The sequence below is a fragment of the Salvelinus alpinus genome, chromosome 10 (assembly GCF_045679555.1).
Source record: "Salvelinus alpinus chromosome 10, SLU_Salpinus.1, whole genome shotgun sequence".
In the NCBI taxonomy this organism is placed as follows: domain Eukaryota; kingdom Metazoa; phylum Chordata; class Actinopteri; order Salmoniformes; family Salmonidae; genus Salvelinus; species Salvelinus alpinus.
The window spans coordinates 15,836,899-15,854,782 of record NC_092095.1 but is presented as its reverse complement, the minus strand read 5'-3'; the positions used below and the strand labels follow the sequence as shown (position 1 = coordinate 15,854,782).

At 43.0% G+C, this 17,884-nt stretch overlaps 1 protein-coding gene and 1 long non-coding RNA gene across 3 annotated transcripts in view; one reads left to right on the top strand and one right to left on the bottom strand.

Annotated features, from left to right (window-relative positions):
• LOC139531548 (zinc finger homeobox protein 4-like) overlaps positions 1–14,602 on the bottom strand; it is a 165,503-nt gene extending 150,901 nt beyond the window's left edge. For both annotated transcript variants that reach the window (XM_071328080.1, XM_071328081.1), the window contains exon 1: positions 14,198–14,602. The gene's annotated coding sequence lies outside the window, so the exon portion shown is untranslated. The remainder of the gene's footprint in view (positions 1–14,197) is intronic.
• Positions 13,048–16,992, top strand: LOC139531549 (uncharacterized). The gene is made up of 3 exons (XR_011666381.1): positions 13,048–13,407; positions 15,241–15,348; positions 15,987–16,992. It is a non-coding gene; the product is annotated as an uncharacterized lncRNA (long non-coding RNA).
• Positions 16,993–17,884: the final 892 nt, after the last annotated feature.

Here is a 17,884-nt window from a genome sequence, read left to right as displayed (position 1 = left end):
GTTTCCTGTTAAACTGAGTGACTGTATGGGGAGAGAACCAGGTTGTTTCCTGTTAAACTGAGTGACTGTATGGGGAGAGAACCAGGTTGTTTCCATTAAACTGAGTGACTGTATGGGGAGAGAACCAGGTTGTTTCCATTAAACTGAGTGACTGTATGGGGAGAGAACCAGGTTGTTTCCTTTAAACTGAGTGACTGTATGGGGAGAGAACCAGGTTGTTTCCATTAAACTGAGTGACTGTATGGGGAGAGAACCAGGTTGTTTCCTTTAAACTGAGTGACTGTATGGGGAGAGAACCAGGTTGTTTCCATTAAACTGAGTGACTGTATGGGGAGAGAACCAGGTTGTTTCCTGTTAAACTGAGTGACTGTATGGGGAGAGAACCAGGTTGTTTCCTTTAAACTGAGTGACTGTATGGGGAGAGAACCAGGTTGTTTCCTGTTAAACTGAGTGACTGTATGGGGAGAGAACCAGGTTGTTTCCTGTTAAACTGAGTGACTGTATGGGGAGAGAACCAGGTTGTTTCCTGTTAACTGAGTGACTGTATGGGGAGAGAACCAGGTTGTTTCCTTTAAACTGAGTGACTGTATGGGGAGAGAACCAGGTTGTTTCCTTTAAACTGAGTGACTGTATGGGGAGAGAACCAGGTTGTTTCCTTTAAACTGAGTGACTGTATGGGGAGAGAACCAGGTTGTTTCCATTAAACTGAGTGACTGTATGGGGAGAGAACCAGGTTGTTTCCTTTAAACTGAGTGACTGTATGGGGAGAGAACCAGGTTGTTTCCATTAAACTGAGTGACTGTATGGGGAGAGAACCAGGTTGTTTCCTTTAAACTGAGTGACTGTATGGGGAGAGAACCAGGTTGTTTCCATTAAACTGAGTGACTGTATGGGGAGAGAACCAGGTTGTTTCCTGTTAAACTGAGTGACTGTATGGAGAGAGAACCAGGTTGTTTCCTTTAAACTGAGTGACTGTATGGGGAGAGAACCAGGTTGTTTCCATTAAACTGAGTGACTGTATGGGGAGAGAACCAGGTTGTTTCCATTAAACTGAGTGACTGTATGGGGAGAGAACCAGGTTGTTTCCTTTAAACTGAGTGACTGTATGGGGAGAGAACCAGGTTGTTTCCTGTTAAACTGAGTGACTGTATGGGGAGAGAACCAGGTTGTTTCCATTAAACTGAGTGACTGTATGGGGAGAGAACCAGGTTGTTTCCTTTAAACTGAGTGACTGTATGGGGAGAGAACCAGGTTGTTTCCTTTAAACTGAGTGACTGTATGGGGAGAGAACCAGGTTGTTTCCTTTAAACTGAGTGACTGTATGGGGAGAGAACCAGGTTGTTTCCTTTAAACTGAGTGACTGTATGGGGAGAGAACCAGGTTGTTTCCTTTAAACTGAGTGACTGTATGGGGAGAGAACCAGGTTGTTTCCATTAAACTGAGTGACTGTATGGGGAGAGAACCAGGTTGTTTCCTGTTAACTGAGTGACTGTATGGAGAGAGAACCAGGTTGTTTCCTTTAAACTGAGTGACTGTATGGGGAGAGAACCAGGTTGTTTCCTTTAAACTGAGTGACTGTATGGGGAGAGAACCAGGTTGTTTCCTTTAAACTGAGTGACTGTATGGGGAGAGAACCAGGTTGTTTCCTTTAAACTGAGTGACTGTATGGGGAGAGAACCAGGTTGTTTCCATTAAACTGAGTGACTGTATGGGGAGAGAACCAGGTTGTTTCCATTAAACTGAGTGACTGTACTGTATGGGGAGAGAACCAGGTTGTTTCCATTAAACTGCGTGACTGTATGGGGAGAGAACCAGGTTGTTTCCTGTTAACTGAGTGACTGTATGGAGAGAGAACCAGGTTGTTTCCTTTAAACTGAGTGACTGTATGGGGAGAGAACCAGGTTGTTTCCTTTAAACTGAGTGACTGTATGGGGAGAGAACCAGTTTGTTTCCATTAAACTGAGTGACTGTATGGGGAGAGAACCAGGTTGTTTCCTTTAAACTGAGTGACTGTATGGGGAGAGAACCAGGTTGTTTCCATTAAACTGAGTGACTGTATGGGGAGAGAACCAGGTTGTTTCCTGTTAACTGAGTGACTGTATGGAGAGAGAACCAGGTTGTTTCCTTTAAACTGAGTGACTGTATGGGGAGAGAACCAGGTTGTTTCCATTAAACTGAGTGACTGTATGGGGAGAGAACCAGGTTGTTTCCTGTTAACTGAGTGACTGTATGGGGAGAGAACCAGGTTGTTTCCTGTTAACTGAGTGACTGTATGGGGAGAGAACCAGGTTGTTTCCTGTTAACTGAGTGACTGTATGGGGAGAGAACCAGGTTGTTTCCTTTAAACTGAGTGACTGTATGGGGAGAGAACCAGGTTGTTTCCTGTTAAACTGAGTGACTGTATGGGGAGAGAACCAGGTTGTTTCCATTAAACTGAGTGACTGTATGGGGAGAGAACCAGGTTGTTTCCTTTAAACTGAGTGACTGTATGGGGAGAGAACCAGGTTGTTTCCTTTAAACTGAGTGACTGTATGGGGAGAGAACCAGGTTGTTTCCATTAAACTGAGTGACTGTATGGGGAGAGAACCAGGTTGTTTCCTTTAAACTGAGTGACTGTATGGGGAGAGAACCAGGTTGTTTCCTATTAAACTGAGTGACTGTATGGGGAGAGAACCAGGTTGTTTCCATTAAACTGAGTGACTGTATGGGGAGAGAACCAGGTTGTTTCCTTTAAACTGAGTGACTGTATGGGGAGAGAACCAGGTTGTTTCCTTTAAACTGAGTGACTGTATGGGGAGAGAACCAGGTTGTTTCCATTAAACTGAGTGACTGTATGGGGAGAGAACCAGGTTGTTTCCTGTTAACTGAGTGACTGTATGGGGAGAGAACCAGGTTGTTTCCTGTTAAACTGAGTGACTGTATGGGGAGAGAACCAGGTTGTTTCCTTTAAACTGAGTGACTGTATGGGGAGAGAACCAGGTTGTTTCCATTAAACTGAGTGACTGTATGGGGAGAGAACCAGGTTGTTTCCTGTTAACTGAGTGACTGTATGGGGAGAGAACCAGGTTGTTTCCTGTTAACTGAGTGACTGTATGGGGAGAGAACCAGGTTGTTTCCTTTAAACTGAGTGACTGTATGGGGAGAGAACCAGGTTGTTTCCTGTTAACTGAGTGACTGTATGGGGAGAGAACCAGGTTGTTTCCTGTTAACTGAGTGACTGTATGGGGAGAGAACCAGGTTGTTTCCTTTAAACTGAGTGACTGTATGGGGAGAGAACCAGGTTGTTTCCATATTAAACTGAGTGACTGTATGGGGAGAGAACCAGGTTGTTTCCATTAAACTGAGTGACTGTATGGGGAGAGAACCAGGTTGTTTCCATTAAACTGAGTGACTGTATGGGGAGAGAACCAGGTTGTTTCCTTTAAACTGAGTGACTGTATGGGGAGAGAACCAGGTTGTTTCCATTAAACTGAGTGACTGTATGGGGAGAGAACCAGGTTGTTTCCATTAAACTGAGTGACTGCATGGGGAGAGAACCAGGTTGTTTCCATTAAACTGAGTGACTGTATGGGGAGAGAACCAGGTTGTTTCCTTTAAACTGAGTGACTGTATGGGGAGAGAACCAGGTTGTTTCCATTAAACTGAGTGACTGTATGGGGAGAGAACCAGGTTGTTTCCTTTAAACTGAGTGACTGTATGGGGAGAGAACCAGGTTGTTTCCTGTTAACTGAGTGACTGTATGGAGAGAGAACCAGGTTGTTTCCTGTTAACTGAGTGACTGTATGGAGAGAGAACCAGGTTGTTTCCTTTAAACTGAGTGACTGTATGGGGAGAGAACCAGGTTGTTTCCATTAAACTGAGTGACTGTATGGGGAGAGAACCAGGTTGTTTCCATTAAACTGAGTGACTGCATGGGGAGAGAACCAGGTTGTTTCCATTAAACTGAGTGACTGTATGGGGAGAGAACCGGGTTGTTTCCTTTAAACTGAGTGACTGTATGGGGAGAGAACCAGGTTGTTTCCTTTAAACTGAGTGACTGTATGGGGAGAGAACCAAGTTGTTTCCTTTAAACTGAGTGACTGTATGGGGAGAGAACCAGGTTGTTTCCTTTAAACTGAGTGACTGTATGGGGAGAGAACCAGGTTGTTTCCATTAAACTGAGTGACTGTATGGGGAGAGAACCAGGTTGTTTCCTGTTAACTGAGTGACTGTATGGAGAGAGAACCAGGTTGTTTCCTTTAAACTGAGTGACTGTATGGAGAAAGAACCAGGTTGTTTCCTTTAAACTGAGTGACTGTATGGGGAGAGAACCAGGTTGTTTCCTTTAAACTGAGTGACTGTATGGAGAAAGAACCAGATTGTTTCCTTTAAACTGAGTGACTGTATGGGGAGAGAACCAGGTTGTTTCTTTTAAACTGAGTGACTGTATGGGGAGATAACCAGGTTGTTTCCTGTTAACTGAGTGACTGTATGCGGAGAGAACCAGGTTGTTTCCATTAAACTGAGTGACTGTATGGAGAAAGAACCAGGTTGTTTCCTTTAAACTGAGTGACTGTATGGGGAGAGAACCAGGTTGTTTCCTTTAAACTGAGTGACTGTATGGGGAGAGAACCAGGTTGTTTCTTTTAAACTGAGTGACTGTATGGGGAGATAACCAGGTTGTTTCTTTTAAACTGAGTGACTGTATGGGGAGAGAACCAGGTTGTTTCTTTTAAACTGAGTGACTGTATGGGGAGAGAACCAGGTTGTTTCCTTTAAACTGAGTGACTGTATGGGGAGAGAACCAGGTTGTTTCCATTAAACTGAGTGACTGTATGGGGAGAGAACCAGGTTGTTTCCTTTAAACTGAGTGGCTGTATGGGGAGAGAACCAGGTTGTTTCCTTTAAACTGAGTGACTGTATGGGGAGAGAACCAGGTTGTTTCCATTAAACTGAGTGACTGTATGGGGAGAGAACCAGGTTGTTTCCTGTTAACTGAGTGACTGTATGGGGAGAGAACCAGGTTGTTTCCTGTTAACTGAGTGACTGTATGGAGAGAGAACCAGGTTGTTTCCTTTAAACTGAGTGACTGTATGGGGAGAGAACCAGGTTGTTTCCATTAAACTGAGTGACTGTATGGGGAGAGAACCAGGTTGTTTCCTGTTAACTGAGTGACTGTATGGGGAGAGAACCAGGTTGTTTCCTGTTAACTGAGTGACTGTATGGAGAGAGAACCAGGTTGTTTCCTTTAAACTGAGTGACTGTATGGGGAGAGAACCAGGTTGTTTCCTGTTAACTGAGTGACTGTATGGAGAGAGAACCAGGTTGTTTCCTGTTAACTGAGTGACTGTATGGAGAGAGAACCAGGTTGTTTCCTTTAAACTGAGTGACTGTATGGGGAGAGAACCAGGTTGTTTCCATTAAACTGAGTGACTGTATGGGGAGAGAACCAGGTTGTTTCCATTAAACTGAGTGACTGCATGGGGAGAGAACCAGGTTGTTTCCATTAAACTGAGTGACTGTATGGGGAGAGAACCAGGTTGTTTCCTTTAAACTGAGTGACTGTATGGGGAGAGAACCAGGTTGTTTCCATTAAACTGAGTGACTGTATGGGGAGAGAACCAGGTTGTTTCCATTAAACTGAGTGACTGCATGGGGAGAGAACCAGGTTGTTTCCATTAAACTGAGTGACTGTATGGGGAGAGAACCAGGTTGTTTCCTTTAAACTGAGTGACTGTATGGGGAGAGAACCAGGTTGTTTCCTTTAAACTGAGTGACTGTATGGGGAGAGAACCAAGTTGTTTCCTTTAAACTGAGTGACTGTATGGGGAGAGAACCAGGTTGTTTCCTTTAAACTGAGTGACTGTATGGGGAGAGAACCAGGTTGTTTCCATTAAACTGAGTGACTGTATGGGGAGAGAACCAGGTTGTTTCCTGTTAACTGAGTGACTGTATGGAGAGAGAACCAGGTTGTTTCCTTTAAACTGAGTGACTGTATGGGGAGAGAACCAGGTTGTTTCCATTAAACTGAGTGACTGTATGCGGAGAGAACCAGGTTGTTTCCATTAAACTGAGTGACTGTATGGAGAAAGAACCAGGTTGTTTCCTTTAAACTGAGTGACTGTATGGGGAGAGAACCAGGTTGTTTCCTTTAAACTGAGTGACTGTATGGGGAGAGAACCAGGTTGTTTCTTTTAAACTGAGTGACTGTATGGGGAGATAACCAGGTTGTTTCTTTTAAACTGAGTGACTGTATGGGGAGAGAACCAGGTTGTTTCTTTTAAACTGAGTGACTGTATGGGGAGAGAACCAGGTTGTTTCCTTTAAACTGAGTGACTGTATGGGGAGAGAACCAGGTTGTTTCCATTAAACTGAGTGACTGTATGGGGAGAGAACCAGGTTGTTTCCTTTAAACTGAGTGGCTGTATGGGGAGAGAACCAGGTTGTTTCCTTTAAACTGAGTAACTGTATGGGGAGAGAACCAGGTTGTTTCCATTAAACTGAGTGACTGTATGGGGAGAGAACCAGGTTGTTTCCTGTTAACTGAGTGACTGTATGGGGAGAGAACCAGGTTGTTTCCTGTTAACTGAGTGACTGTATGGGGAGAGAACCAGGTTGTTTCCTGTTAACTGAGTGACTGTATGGGGAGAGAACCAGGTTGTTTCCTTTAAACTGAGTGACTGTATGGGGAGAGAACCAGGTTGTTTCCTGTTAACTGAGTGACTGTATGGGGAGAGAACCAGGTTGTTTCCATTAAACTGAGTGACTGTATGGGGAGAGAACCAGGTTGTTTCCTTTAAACTGAGTGACTGTATGGGGAGAGAACTAGGTTGTTTCCTTTAAACTGAGTGACTGTATGGGGAGAGAACCAGGTTGTTTCCATTAAACTGAGTGACTGTATGGGGAGAGAACCAGGTTGTTTCCTTTAAACTGAGTGACTGTATGGGGAGAGAACCAGGTTGTTTCCATTAAACTGAGTGACTGTATGGGGAGAGAACCAGGTTGTTTCCATTAAACTGAGTGACTGTATGGGGAGAGAACCAGGTTGTTTCCTTTAAACTGAGTGACTGTATGGGGAGAGAACCAGGTTGTTTCCTGTTAACTGAGTGACTGTATGGAGAGAGAACCAGGTTGTTTCCTGTTAACTGAGTGACTGTATGGAGAGAGAACCAGGTTGTTTCCTTTAAACTGAGTGACTGTATGGGGAGAGAACCAGGTTGTTTCCATTAAACTGAGTGACTGTATGGGGAGAGAACCAGGTTGTTTCCATTAAACTGAGTGACTGTATGGGGAGAGAACCAGGTTGTTTCCATTAAACTGAGTGACTGTATGGGGAGAAAACCAGGTTGTTTCCATTAAACTGAGTGACTGTATGGGGAGAGAACCAGGTTGTTTCCTTTAAACTGAGTGACTGTATGGGGAGAGAACCAGGTTGTTTCCTTTAAACTGAGTGACTGTATGGGGAGAGAACCAGGTTGTTTCCTTTAAACTGAGTGACTGTATGGGGAGAGAACCAGGTTGTTTCCATTAAACTGAGTGACTGTATGGGGAGAGAACCAGGTTGTTTCCTGTTAACTGAGTGACTGTATGGAGAGAGAACCAGGTTGTTTCCTTTAAACTGAGTGACTGTATGGGGAGAGAACCAGGTTGTTTCCATTAAACTGAGTGACTGTATGCGGAGAGAACCAGGTTGTTTCCATTAAACTGAGTGACTGTATGGAGAGAGAACCAGGTTGTTTCCTTTAAACTGAGTGACTGTATGGGGAGAGAACCAGGTTGTTTCCTTTAAACTGAGTGACTGTATGGGGAGAGAACCAGGTTGTTTCTTTTAAACTGAGTGACTGTATGGGGAGAGAACCAGGTTGTTTCTTTTAAACTGAGTGACTGTATGGGGAGAGAACCAGGTTGTTTCTTTTAAACTGAGTGACTGTATGGGGAGAGAACCAGGTTGTTTCCTGTTAACTGAGTGACTGTATGGGGAGAGAACCAGGTTGTTTCCATTAAACTGAGTGACTGTATGGGGAGAGAACCAGGTTGTTTCCTTTAAACTGAGTGACTGTATGGGGAGAGAACCAGGTTGTTTCCATTAAACTGAGTGACTGTATGGGGAGAGAACCAGGTTGTTTCCATTAAACTGAGTGACTGTATGGGGAGAGAACCAGGTTGTTTCCTTTAAACTGAGTGACTGTATGGGGAGAGAACCAGGTTGTTTCCTTTAAACTGAGTGACTGTATGGGGAGAGAACCAGGTTGTTTCCATTAAACTGAGTGACTGTATGGGGAGAGAACCAGGTTGTTTCCATTAAACTGAGTGACTGTATGGGGAGAGAACCAGGTTGTTTCCTTTAAACTGAGTGACTGTATGGGGAGAGAACCAGGTTGTTTCCTGTTAACTGAGTGACTGTATGGGGAGAGAACCAGGTTGTTTCCTTTAAACTGAGTGACTGTATGGGGAGAGAACCAGGTTGTTTCCATTAAACTGAGTGACTGTATGGGGAGAGAACCAGGTTGTTTCTTTTAAACTGAGTGACTGTATGGGGAGAGAACCAGGTTGTTTCTTTTAAACTGAGTGACTGTATGGGGAGAGAACCAGGTTGTTTCTTTTAAACTGAGTGACTGTATGGGGAGAGAACCAGGTTGGTTCCTGTTAACTGAGTGACTGTATGGGGAGAGAACCAGGTTGTTTCCATTAAACTGAGTGACTGTATGGGGAGAGAACCAGGTTGTTTCCTTTAAACTGAGTGACTGTATGGGGAGAGAACCAGGTTGTTTCCTGTTAACTGAGTGACAGTATGGGGAGAGAACCAGGTTGTTTCCTTTAAACTGAGTGACTGTATGGGGAGAGAACCAGGTTGTTTCCTTTAAACTGAGTGACTGTATGGGGAGAAAACCAGGTTGTTTCCTGTTAACTGAGTGACTGTATGGGGAGAGAACCAGGTTGTTTCCTGTTAACTGAGTGACTGTATGGGGAGAGAACCAGGTTGTTTCCTGTTAACTGAGTGACTGTATGGGGAGAGAACCAGGTTGTTTCCATTAAACTGAGTGACTGTATGGGGAGAGAACCAGGTTGTTTCCTGTTAACTGAGTGACTGTATGGGGAGAGAACCAGGTTGTTTCCTGTTAACTGAATGACTGTATGGGGAGAGAACCAGGTTGTTTCCTGTTAACTGAGTGACTGTATGGGGAGAGAACCAGGTTGTTTCCTTTAAACTGAGTGACTGTATGGGGAGAGAACCAGGTTGTTTCCATTAAACTGAGTGACTGTATGGGGAGAGAACCAGGTTGTTTCCTGTTAACTGAGTGACTGTATGGGGAGAGAACCAGGTTGTTTCCTGTTAACTGAGTGACTGTATGGGGAGAGAACCAGGTTGTTTCCTGTTAACTGAGTGACTGTATGGGGAGAGAATTAGTGTGGACTGTATTAACCCGGTGTGTAACTCTAACCTCACATTAAAACCATTAAAAAGAGCACTGACCGACACTAGCCTACATCTCATCCCAAATTAAATGAAAGAGGGAAAAATTAAATGAAGGACTGGAGGCACAGGAAGAGAGCAGAATATGAGTGTTTTAGTAACAGGATGTGCCTTTCACATCCTAACGGCTGTGCATCCAAGCGTCGCTGCTGCTACGATTACAAACCTATCGCCCCTCTCTTTACATTCCAGTCATTTAGTAGACACTCTTATCCAGAGCAACATACAGTAGTCAGTGAATACATTTTTGTAATTTTCTCCCTTGGGAATCAAACCCACAACCCTGGCGTTGGAAAACCCAAGCTCTACCAACTGAGCCACACAGGACTGTCTCACTCTGTCCCTCTATCAATAGCTATCCCTCTCTCAAATCTAGGTCAGTCTAATAAGAAGAAAAACTGAGAACAATATCACTAGCACATATGGAAATCACACAGCTGTTTGACACACACCAGATGGTAGAGGAAGGAAGGTGGAATAAGCAGGTGTCCACAGTTGTACTGTCTCTTAATGAAGGTCTGCAGGGCCACAGGAGTCACAGTCTATTCCATGTGAAAATGAGATGCGTATGACTGTGGTAATGCATCTGTGCCTGTATAATCATACAGGCTACTGCTGCTAGGACATTTCATTAACTTCCATACATCACACACACTAACCACATATCAAACACCACATTTACAATTTCTCCAAGATACATCCACTTCCTTCTGTTAAAAATGAAGAAAAAAAAAGAGAGCCTTACTTGACTGTCTGGTGTGTACAAAGTCATTCTGCTCACCCGACCGTGGCATTCAATGATGGGGATTTAGAAATAACCGAAGTGTGTGTGTGTGTGTGTGTGTGTGTGTGTGTGTGTGTGTGTGTGTGTGTGTGTGTGTGTGTGTGTGTGTGTGTGTGTGTGTGTGTGTGTGTGTGTGTGTGTGTGTGTGTGTGTGTGTGTGTGTGTGTGTGTGTAAGGCATCTTCTCTTTAGTAATAACTACTACTTGGATTACTAGGCCGTCTTATGTATTCAACCAGACTCATATTTTTCCCCTTTCTACCTTTAGTCTGATCGGTAAAGCAGTGAGACTGTCCTCCTGACTACATCCTATAGAGATCTACAGGGAAAAAAACGTTAAAATGCAGGAAGATAGGCTTGTTGCAATTCTCTTTCTCTCTCTCTCTCTCTCTCTCTCTCTCTCTCTCTCTCTCTCTCTCTCTCTCTCTCTCTCTCTCTCTCTCTCTCTCTCTCTCTCTCTCTCTCTCTCTCTCTCTCTCTCTCTCTCTCTCTCTCTCTCTCTCTCTCTCTCTCTCTCTCTCTCTCTCTCTCTCTCTCTCTCTCTCTCTCTCTCTCTCTCTCTCTCTCTCTGACTTCCATCTATTAGAAGAGAGACTTATTGAGGTAGAAACCATAAAAAATGAAGGAGGGAAATTTAATCCCTGAAATATTGATTTTCCCATTAATATCAGATAGGTAGAGGGTGATGAGGCTGGGTGGAAATGACACATCGTCGACCCGAAGAGAGGCTGAAGCCAATCTTCCTGCTGGATATGCCTGCCTGCCCGGGGAGAGTTATAGGGAGGTTTCGTCTCTATCTTTCTCCCTGCAATTCTCCCTCTCTTTCTTACTCTCTCCCTGCCCCTCTCCATCTCTTCCTCTATCTCTCTCCCTGCTCCTCTCCTCTATCTCTCTCCCTGCTCCTCTCCCTCTATCCCTCTCCCTGCCACTCTCCCTCTATCCCTCTCCCTGCCACTCTCCCTCTCTTCCTCACTCTCTCCCTGCCACTTTCCCTCTTCCTCGCTTTCTCCCTGCCCCTCTCCCTCTCGTCCCCTATATATCTCCCTGCTCCTCTCCCTCTATCTCTCTCCCTGCCCCTCTCCCTCTCTCCCTCTCCCTGCCCCTGTCCCTCTCTTCTCCTATCCCTTCTTCTTCCCCCTATTGTCTTTCTCTCTAGTAGCACCTTGATTAAGGTTGTAATGATGAAATGTGCTTTTAGCTGTGGAAGATGTTGAATCATATGAGAAGCACTAATACAGGATCTTGTGAGTTATAAATGCAGTTAAACTATAAGCCTTTACACAGAAGAACCATGGGGCTGTCTCTTGTTTTGTGTCCCTTCCTGTCCCCATTGGCTCGATGTGTTTTATACACACTAATACACGTGTTATTATACAATCAAATTTCAATCAAATGTATTAATACAGCCCTTTTTACATCAGCCGATGTCACAAAGTGCTACACAGAAACCCAGCCTAAAACCCCAAACAGCAAGCAAGGCAGATGTAGAAGCGCTGTTATATATATTCTGTTATTACCACTCTCTGCCGCCTTTACCTTCTCCTGTTGTAAGCACATTGATGTACTGAAACGCCTTGCATTGTTTTTGATAATAACCAATTACAGCGTTTACTCCTCATTTTCAATTGTCCTCCAAGACTGGCAGTATAGGTCAAACACATCCTCAATCCCCTATCTGAGGCTTGCTTTAAACCCGGGCTAATGTGCTATATAACGCAGGCGCGTGCGTGCGCGCGCACACACACAGTAATAACATTGCTGTAATAATCAGAATATTCATCATCACAGTAAAACAAAACCAACGCGGAGTCGTCAGACAAACTGAAGGCTCAGTAGCATTGCCTTAGGAACAGGACTGAGACAGAGAAAGGACGCAGCCATGGTCTGAGAGACAATTACATCACAAATTCTGACGAAACTCACTGTAATTAAATTTTTCCATCTTTTCTCATCATTTCCTTTTTGGGGGGTTTTACACATCGTTAAATGGAGTGTTGCATAGCTTATTAGAAATAAAATATTAGTAGCATACATGAATTTCACTACCAAGCATTGAACACCCATTGCTCCCAAATCACCACTATTCAGATAAATGTTAAAAGGTCTCAAATAGGTTATATCAACTTTAATTCTCAAACTCATTAATGCACAAAAATTAACAAATGTAATTCGTTGGACATATCCTTAAAATATGCCAGTCATAGTTCCAAACCACTATTGCAGCATAATTATAATAATAATAATAATTGAATACAAATATTTATCACAATAATTGTATCCAAAATTGTACAATGGTAAAATTATTTCTGCAGTCCTCATTTTTGCTTTAGTCCAACAGTCCTTAATTAAAAAAGATCGTAAATCCATAAAATACAAAGGGTGGATGCATTTGTTTCCAAAGTTATGTATCTAGCTAAAGAACTACAAATACCCGAAAATAGCTCAAATGATTTTCCCTTAAATCAAAGCAAAAACAAAGAAATTTAAAAATCGTCCTAATATGCGGAAGAAGAGAAAGCCGTAGTTGATATCCAGTAGAAATATCATCATGCTGCTGATGTGCCCTAGAAAGAGCGAGCGGAGAGCGCGAACACACACACAACCTTACATACCGGAGTTTGAAGCTGCCTCTTGTGTCCCGGTGGGTTTTTTTCTCTCTCTTAATGCAAGCGATCGATGTCCCTGTCACTGTCGTGTCCCAATCCCAGCCAAGGTTCTACCTCAAACCAGCCATCAGGCAAAACACCTACCACAGCCCCTCTCCTCACCTCTCCTCTGTACCCCAAGTTACACTAAACCATCAGCATGTATAGACAACTCACCACCGCAGCCTGGGCTGAAACCTCATCACTGGCAATGAAAGGACAATTCATTATATGGAGAACAAATATGAACCCATCAAAGCGAATGAATGGGGAGAACATGAATCTTACGTTACGGCAATAGGACAAGAGTAAAGAAAATAGAGAACACATAATGAAGAGTTTGGGCCTCTTACGCTCTTTTTTCACCAATGCCGGTTTTTAATATTTTATCAAAAAGATTTAAGAACCGTGAGTTTCTGGATCCAGGGGACCTGCGTGCTATCAGTAGCCCAACGACTGGTCTCCTCCCCCGGCGACACAGCCACCCACGCCTCGGTACAATGGCTACTCCTTTACACGCAGCAGGTACTTGGGAATTGTAGGACCATTATACATTGAATATACATTGAATCTCAATAGTATAATTTAAAAAGACAATACATGCATCTATCTAAACAATATATAAGCGTGACGGTGTAAATCGTGTTGCTCTTCGCGTCGCTTAAGAATTTATACGGTGTGAAACGTAACAATAACGTGAGGAAGATAGCGACATTATCAGAAAATATATGAATGGATACATTGTAGCCTAACTGCCGAACCGCCAGGTCCAGCTTTTACAAGTGGTCCAGCACTGAAACCAGGCAGAACTCTTTCACCGGGGGAAAACAACAGGGATAAAACATTCACGTATCCTAGACCACCAGAGATCGGACCTCGTTACGTCTAGTCTAGCGCCGTAATTATTAACCAAGCCACACCGGGGAAATACGTGATATCATGTAACGATTTGTTTTCCGTTGTATTTCACAGATAGTATGACATATGATCGGAATCAGACAAACCCTAGCAAACTTTGAGAGCAGATTTGGCCGAGGCAGCAATGGCAATGACACTCACGTAAAGGCTTTCGTCTGGCCCGTGACAATTCTCTGCTAGTTAAACCAAAGCAGGACTTCAACAAACACCTCAATATGCGGTATGTTTTCCAAGGCAAAGCTAGGCTGGGCTCTGGCCGGAAACATACCGCATGAAAACAGCTGTTATCTGCTGAGCGCTATGTCAAACATTCTGCGGGATCCACCTAAATAGATATTCAATATTTGACCTGAATTTAACACCCACTACTCAATAAAACTTATAGAAAAAAACTTACTTTCTACCCCCCGCAGTTCGTTCCCTCTCGTCTCCTGTTTTTGGTTTCAAAACAAAGTCACATCCAATGGTTGCGAAATATGATAACACAAAAATGGAAAAAGGGGAAAAAATGTATAATCCTTCCAACTTTATTGAAAAAAAATAAACATACAAAATGGCAAACGGTATGAAAGCTATCCTTTGGGTCCGATCGGTGGAAGATGTCTCGACTGCAGCCTCTCAGTTTCGGTTGTGGAGGGGTCGAGAAACGGCGGAAAGGAAATGAAAATCCGATATGTCTTTATTCTGCTAATTATTATCGTTTTAGCCCTGTTTAAAAAAATGGCTGATTAAGTTGAGTGCGCATGTCTTTGTGTGTCTATTCCCGATATGCACTCTGGGAATGGAAGAGAGAGGGCGAATGAGAGAGGGTGGGAGAGAGAGGAAGAGAGAGAGGAACACAGAGAAAGGTGTAATTAGCGAGCTGATCAACAGTCTCCACATTGCAAATGACGCACTGAGCCCCTGTCCAGAGCAAAGCCCGTAGGACGGAACTCGTCAGATAGACCAAAGTGATCTTAACCGGGGAATTTTTTTACGGTTTTACCGGTCAGTCCAAAGACATGCAGAACAACAAATAGCCATTTCCTGTTAACCAAATAGGGTATAGAATTTGAGAATTCATCCTTTTTTTATATAAAGGTCCACAGATGAGGACAAAACTATAGCCTGATATGCCACCCGGTGCAAGGCACATATATAATATAGAATTATGTTAAAGCTGTTCAGAATGTCAGTATATATTCCAAATGTATTGATGCGTTTGCTTATTTTTATATCCTGATTTTATTAAATATATAGGATAATATTTGATCTACTGGATTTAAATATGTGGAATCTTGAGAGATGCACAGATTGAAGAGGCTTACTTAGAACCCTGTTTCAGATAGAGACTAATTGAATGTGTTTAACTGTGTTGTAAATGTGTTGTAAATGTGTAAACCGATTGAACAAGGGCATGTTGTCAATATTGAACACAATGTCGATATGTTTATTACATAGTTGTGAAACTATGACAGAACAAGAAAGCATATGTCTGGCTATGAAAAACTGAAGAGAACAGGCGTTTAGGCCTATACAGTGGAGGAACACGCCGGCCTTATCTGAAAGGTGGGTATGATATTTATTTACATATACATTCAATCTCAATATCATAACTTGATGCAAAGTCAACTAATAAAGTCTAAATTAGAAGGCCTACATTACGTTCTTCCTTCATTATGTTTTAAGAGTATTTAAAAGGTTAAATACTGTAGCATGGAATTGACTTATTGTAGAGCATAGAAGAGCATAGATTGGTCTACGCGTCTATGGGTGTCAAGAACATAGCAGTATGTATATGACATAGTAGATAGATATGCCTAATGCATAGGCTACATTATAAGAAAGGAACCAGTCATTAGAAGATACGGGTTAAAATAACAACGTGTTTATAATGTGTTTTTTTGTGACGGTACGAGGGTAAACATTTATCTCGTGATCAATAGAAAGTAGCCTATAGCCTACACAAGCATCACCTTAGAAAATAAATAAAAAACTGCAAATACATGAGCATCAAAGCCATCCACATGTTACCAACTCCCAGTCCACATAGGAGGACTGGGCTTTGTGGAGCCATGCATAACACCTCAGACAATGTAAGACCCATTCAAAACAATACATCTATATAGGCCTATTCATGGCATTAGTCCGTTTAACTTTGTTCCCTTCCACGCTGACCCTTTTAAACTTGTTCTCTCTCTTAACAGTCGCTATCAGGAGAGAGACCTGAACATGGTCTTCATCGTGTAGGGAAGCAGGACATCGGTTCTCCTTCATGAAAAAAAATCGAAGGGGTGAATTGACTGAGCTGGGTTTTGGGATCCTATGATAAGGCTGCTGGCAGCGAATACATCCTACTGCAGTAGCCTACAACTGAACCAGACCCACACCGACCCACCCCGAACCAAGCTCGACCCAGGGCTGCTGTTTCCCGGACTACTAGGGCTGTAACCTGTGTTAAATGTGGTCAGCCGAGGCGTCACTTTTCTGAGGCTGTGGCTTTTTAGCGTCCTATAGGGTTTCCAAACTGCTCTTCCCGGAGAGGAGACTCACTCAGCGGACAGGAGAAGCCAGACAAGCCGCTGCCTGGTTGGAAAACCAGCATGGAGCAAGAGGCAATGGACGGAGCGTTGCAGACAGCTTTTCTGGTCTCACAGAATCGTAAGGCTATAATAACAAACCTGGTGCGATGGACTGAAGGTTGTTCTGAATGTTTAACTATTGATTGATTTTATTTTCAAGTGGTCACTTATTTTCTTGCGAGGATGCAGACTAATACACTCGTAGCAGGCGACTGTGAGGGACATGTCCATATATTGCAGACATTCACTTGTCTTTTCTTTTGTTTTCACGGTGAAAGAAGAAAGTAAGGCGGATTTAAGGGCCTGATACTCTTTATCTTAACCTCATGCATTTGTAAATCCCCGGTCGCCTCCCTCTCACTGTTCCAGCAGACGATGCTCTTTCTCCGGAGGCTGCTTGACAAAAGAGCAAGTTAACTAACATTTCGCCCCATTTCCATATCTCAGAATCCCCAATTAATTATAGATTATCTGTAAACTCAGAGTGTGTGTGTGTGTGTCCTCAGGTTAGACTGAAGGGTGAAATAAAACGATAAAAAAAGGACCGTACGTTGCTAATTGAGCTTGTATCAGAAAGACCATTTGCAAGTGTTTAATATTTAAACGAATACGAATAAAAATATAACTACTATTGCTTTTTGTGAATGGTTATTACAATAATAATACAATAATATAGGATCAAATTCCTGACGCTTTCTCCCTGGGTCATTGTTTTCCATTGCTTTGAGGCATGTTCAGCCCTCGGTATCGGTCTGACTCCTGCCATAAGGACTGTTCTCCCTTGTTTCAAATCTGATGGTTTTAGTCCAAAGCACCGGCGCCCTCTGGGGTCCGTTAGGTCACGACTGGGGAAGTTTGACCCTTTCCTCAAAACACACAGACCCACTGGCAAACCCTCTATACCCAACACACTGACCCATCTCCCTTAGGCTACACACAGACCATAACCAGAACAGCCCCAACACAAGTCACAACACGTAGAGAAGCAACAGCACACATGCAGGGTGTGTAAGCGACGGAAACACACAAGGACTCAAGGAGGTAATGTTAAATAAAAAATAGTTTTCCTTTATCAAAATCCATAACTATCAATGGACAAATATAGCCCCATAATAATGGAATTTATGGTTAAATCATGTTCATCAAAATGGTCAGAATTTAATCACATATCAAAATTCATGTCAATTTCACATTAGAATATTGCGTGGCAGTGCACAGTGAATTTGAATAAAATAAAAGCTTGCGATGCTAACTAATTAATTCCCCAAAATTATATACAACTTGTTCATATAGTTTCACTTGCAAAATACGTTTACCGGGAGAAGCAAATCATATTCCAATACTTTGCGTTACACATTACGTACAGACATAACTCCACAGAGAAATCTCACATTTCTTCTCCTTCCATTCAAACACCGAATAATGTCCGATACCAATGAACTTTTCCCCCACATTAACCCAACCTAAAACTTCTCGACGTTTTAATGGCATGGACCCTAAACCAGACAACTCGAATACATAAA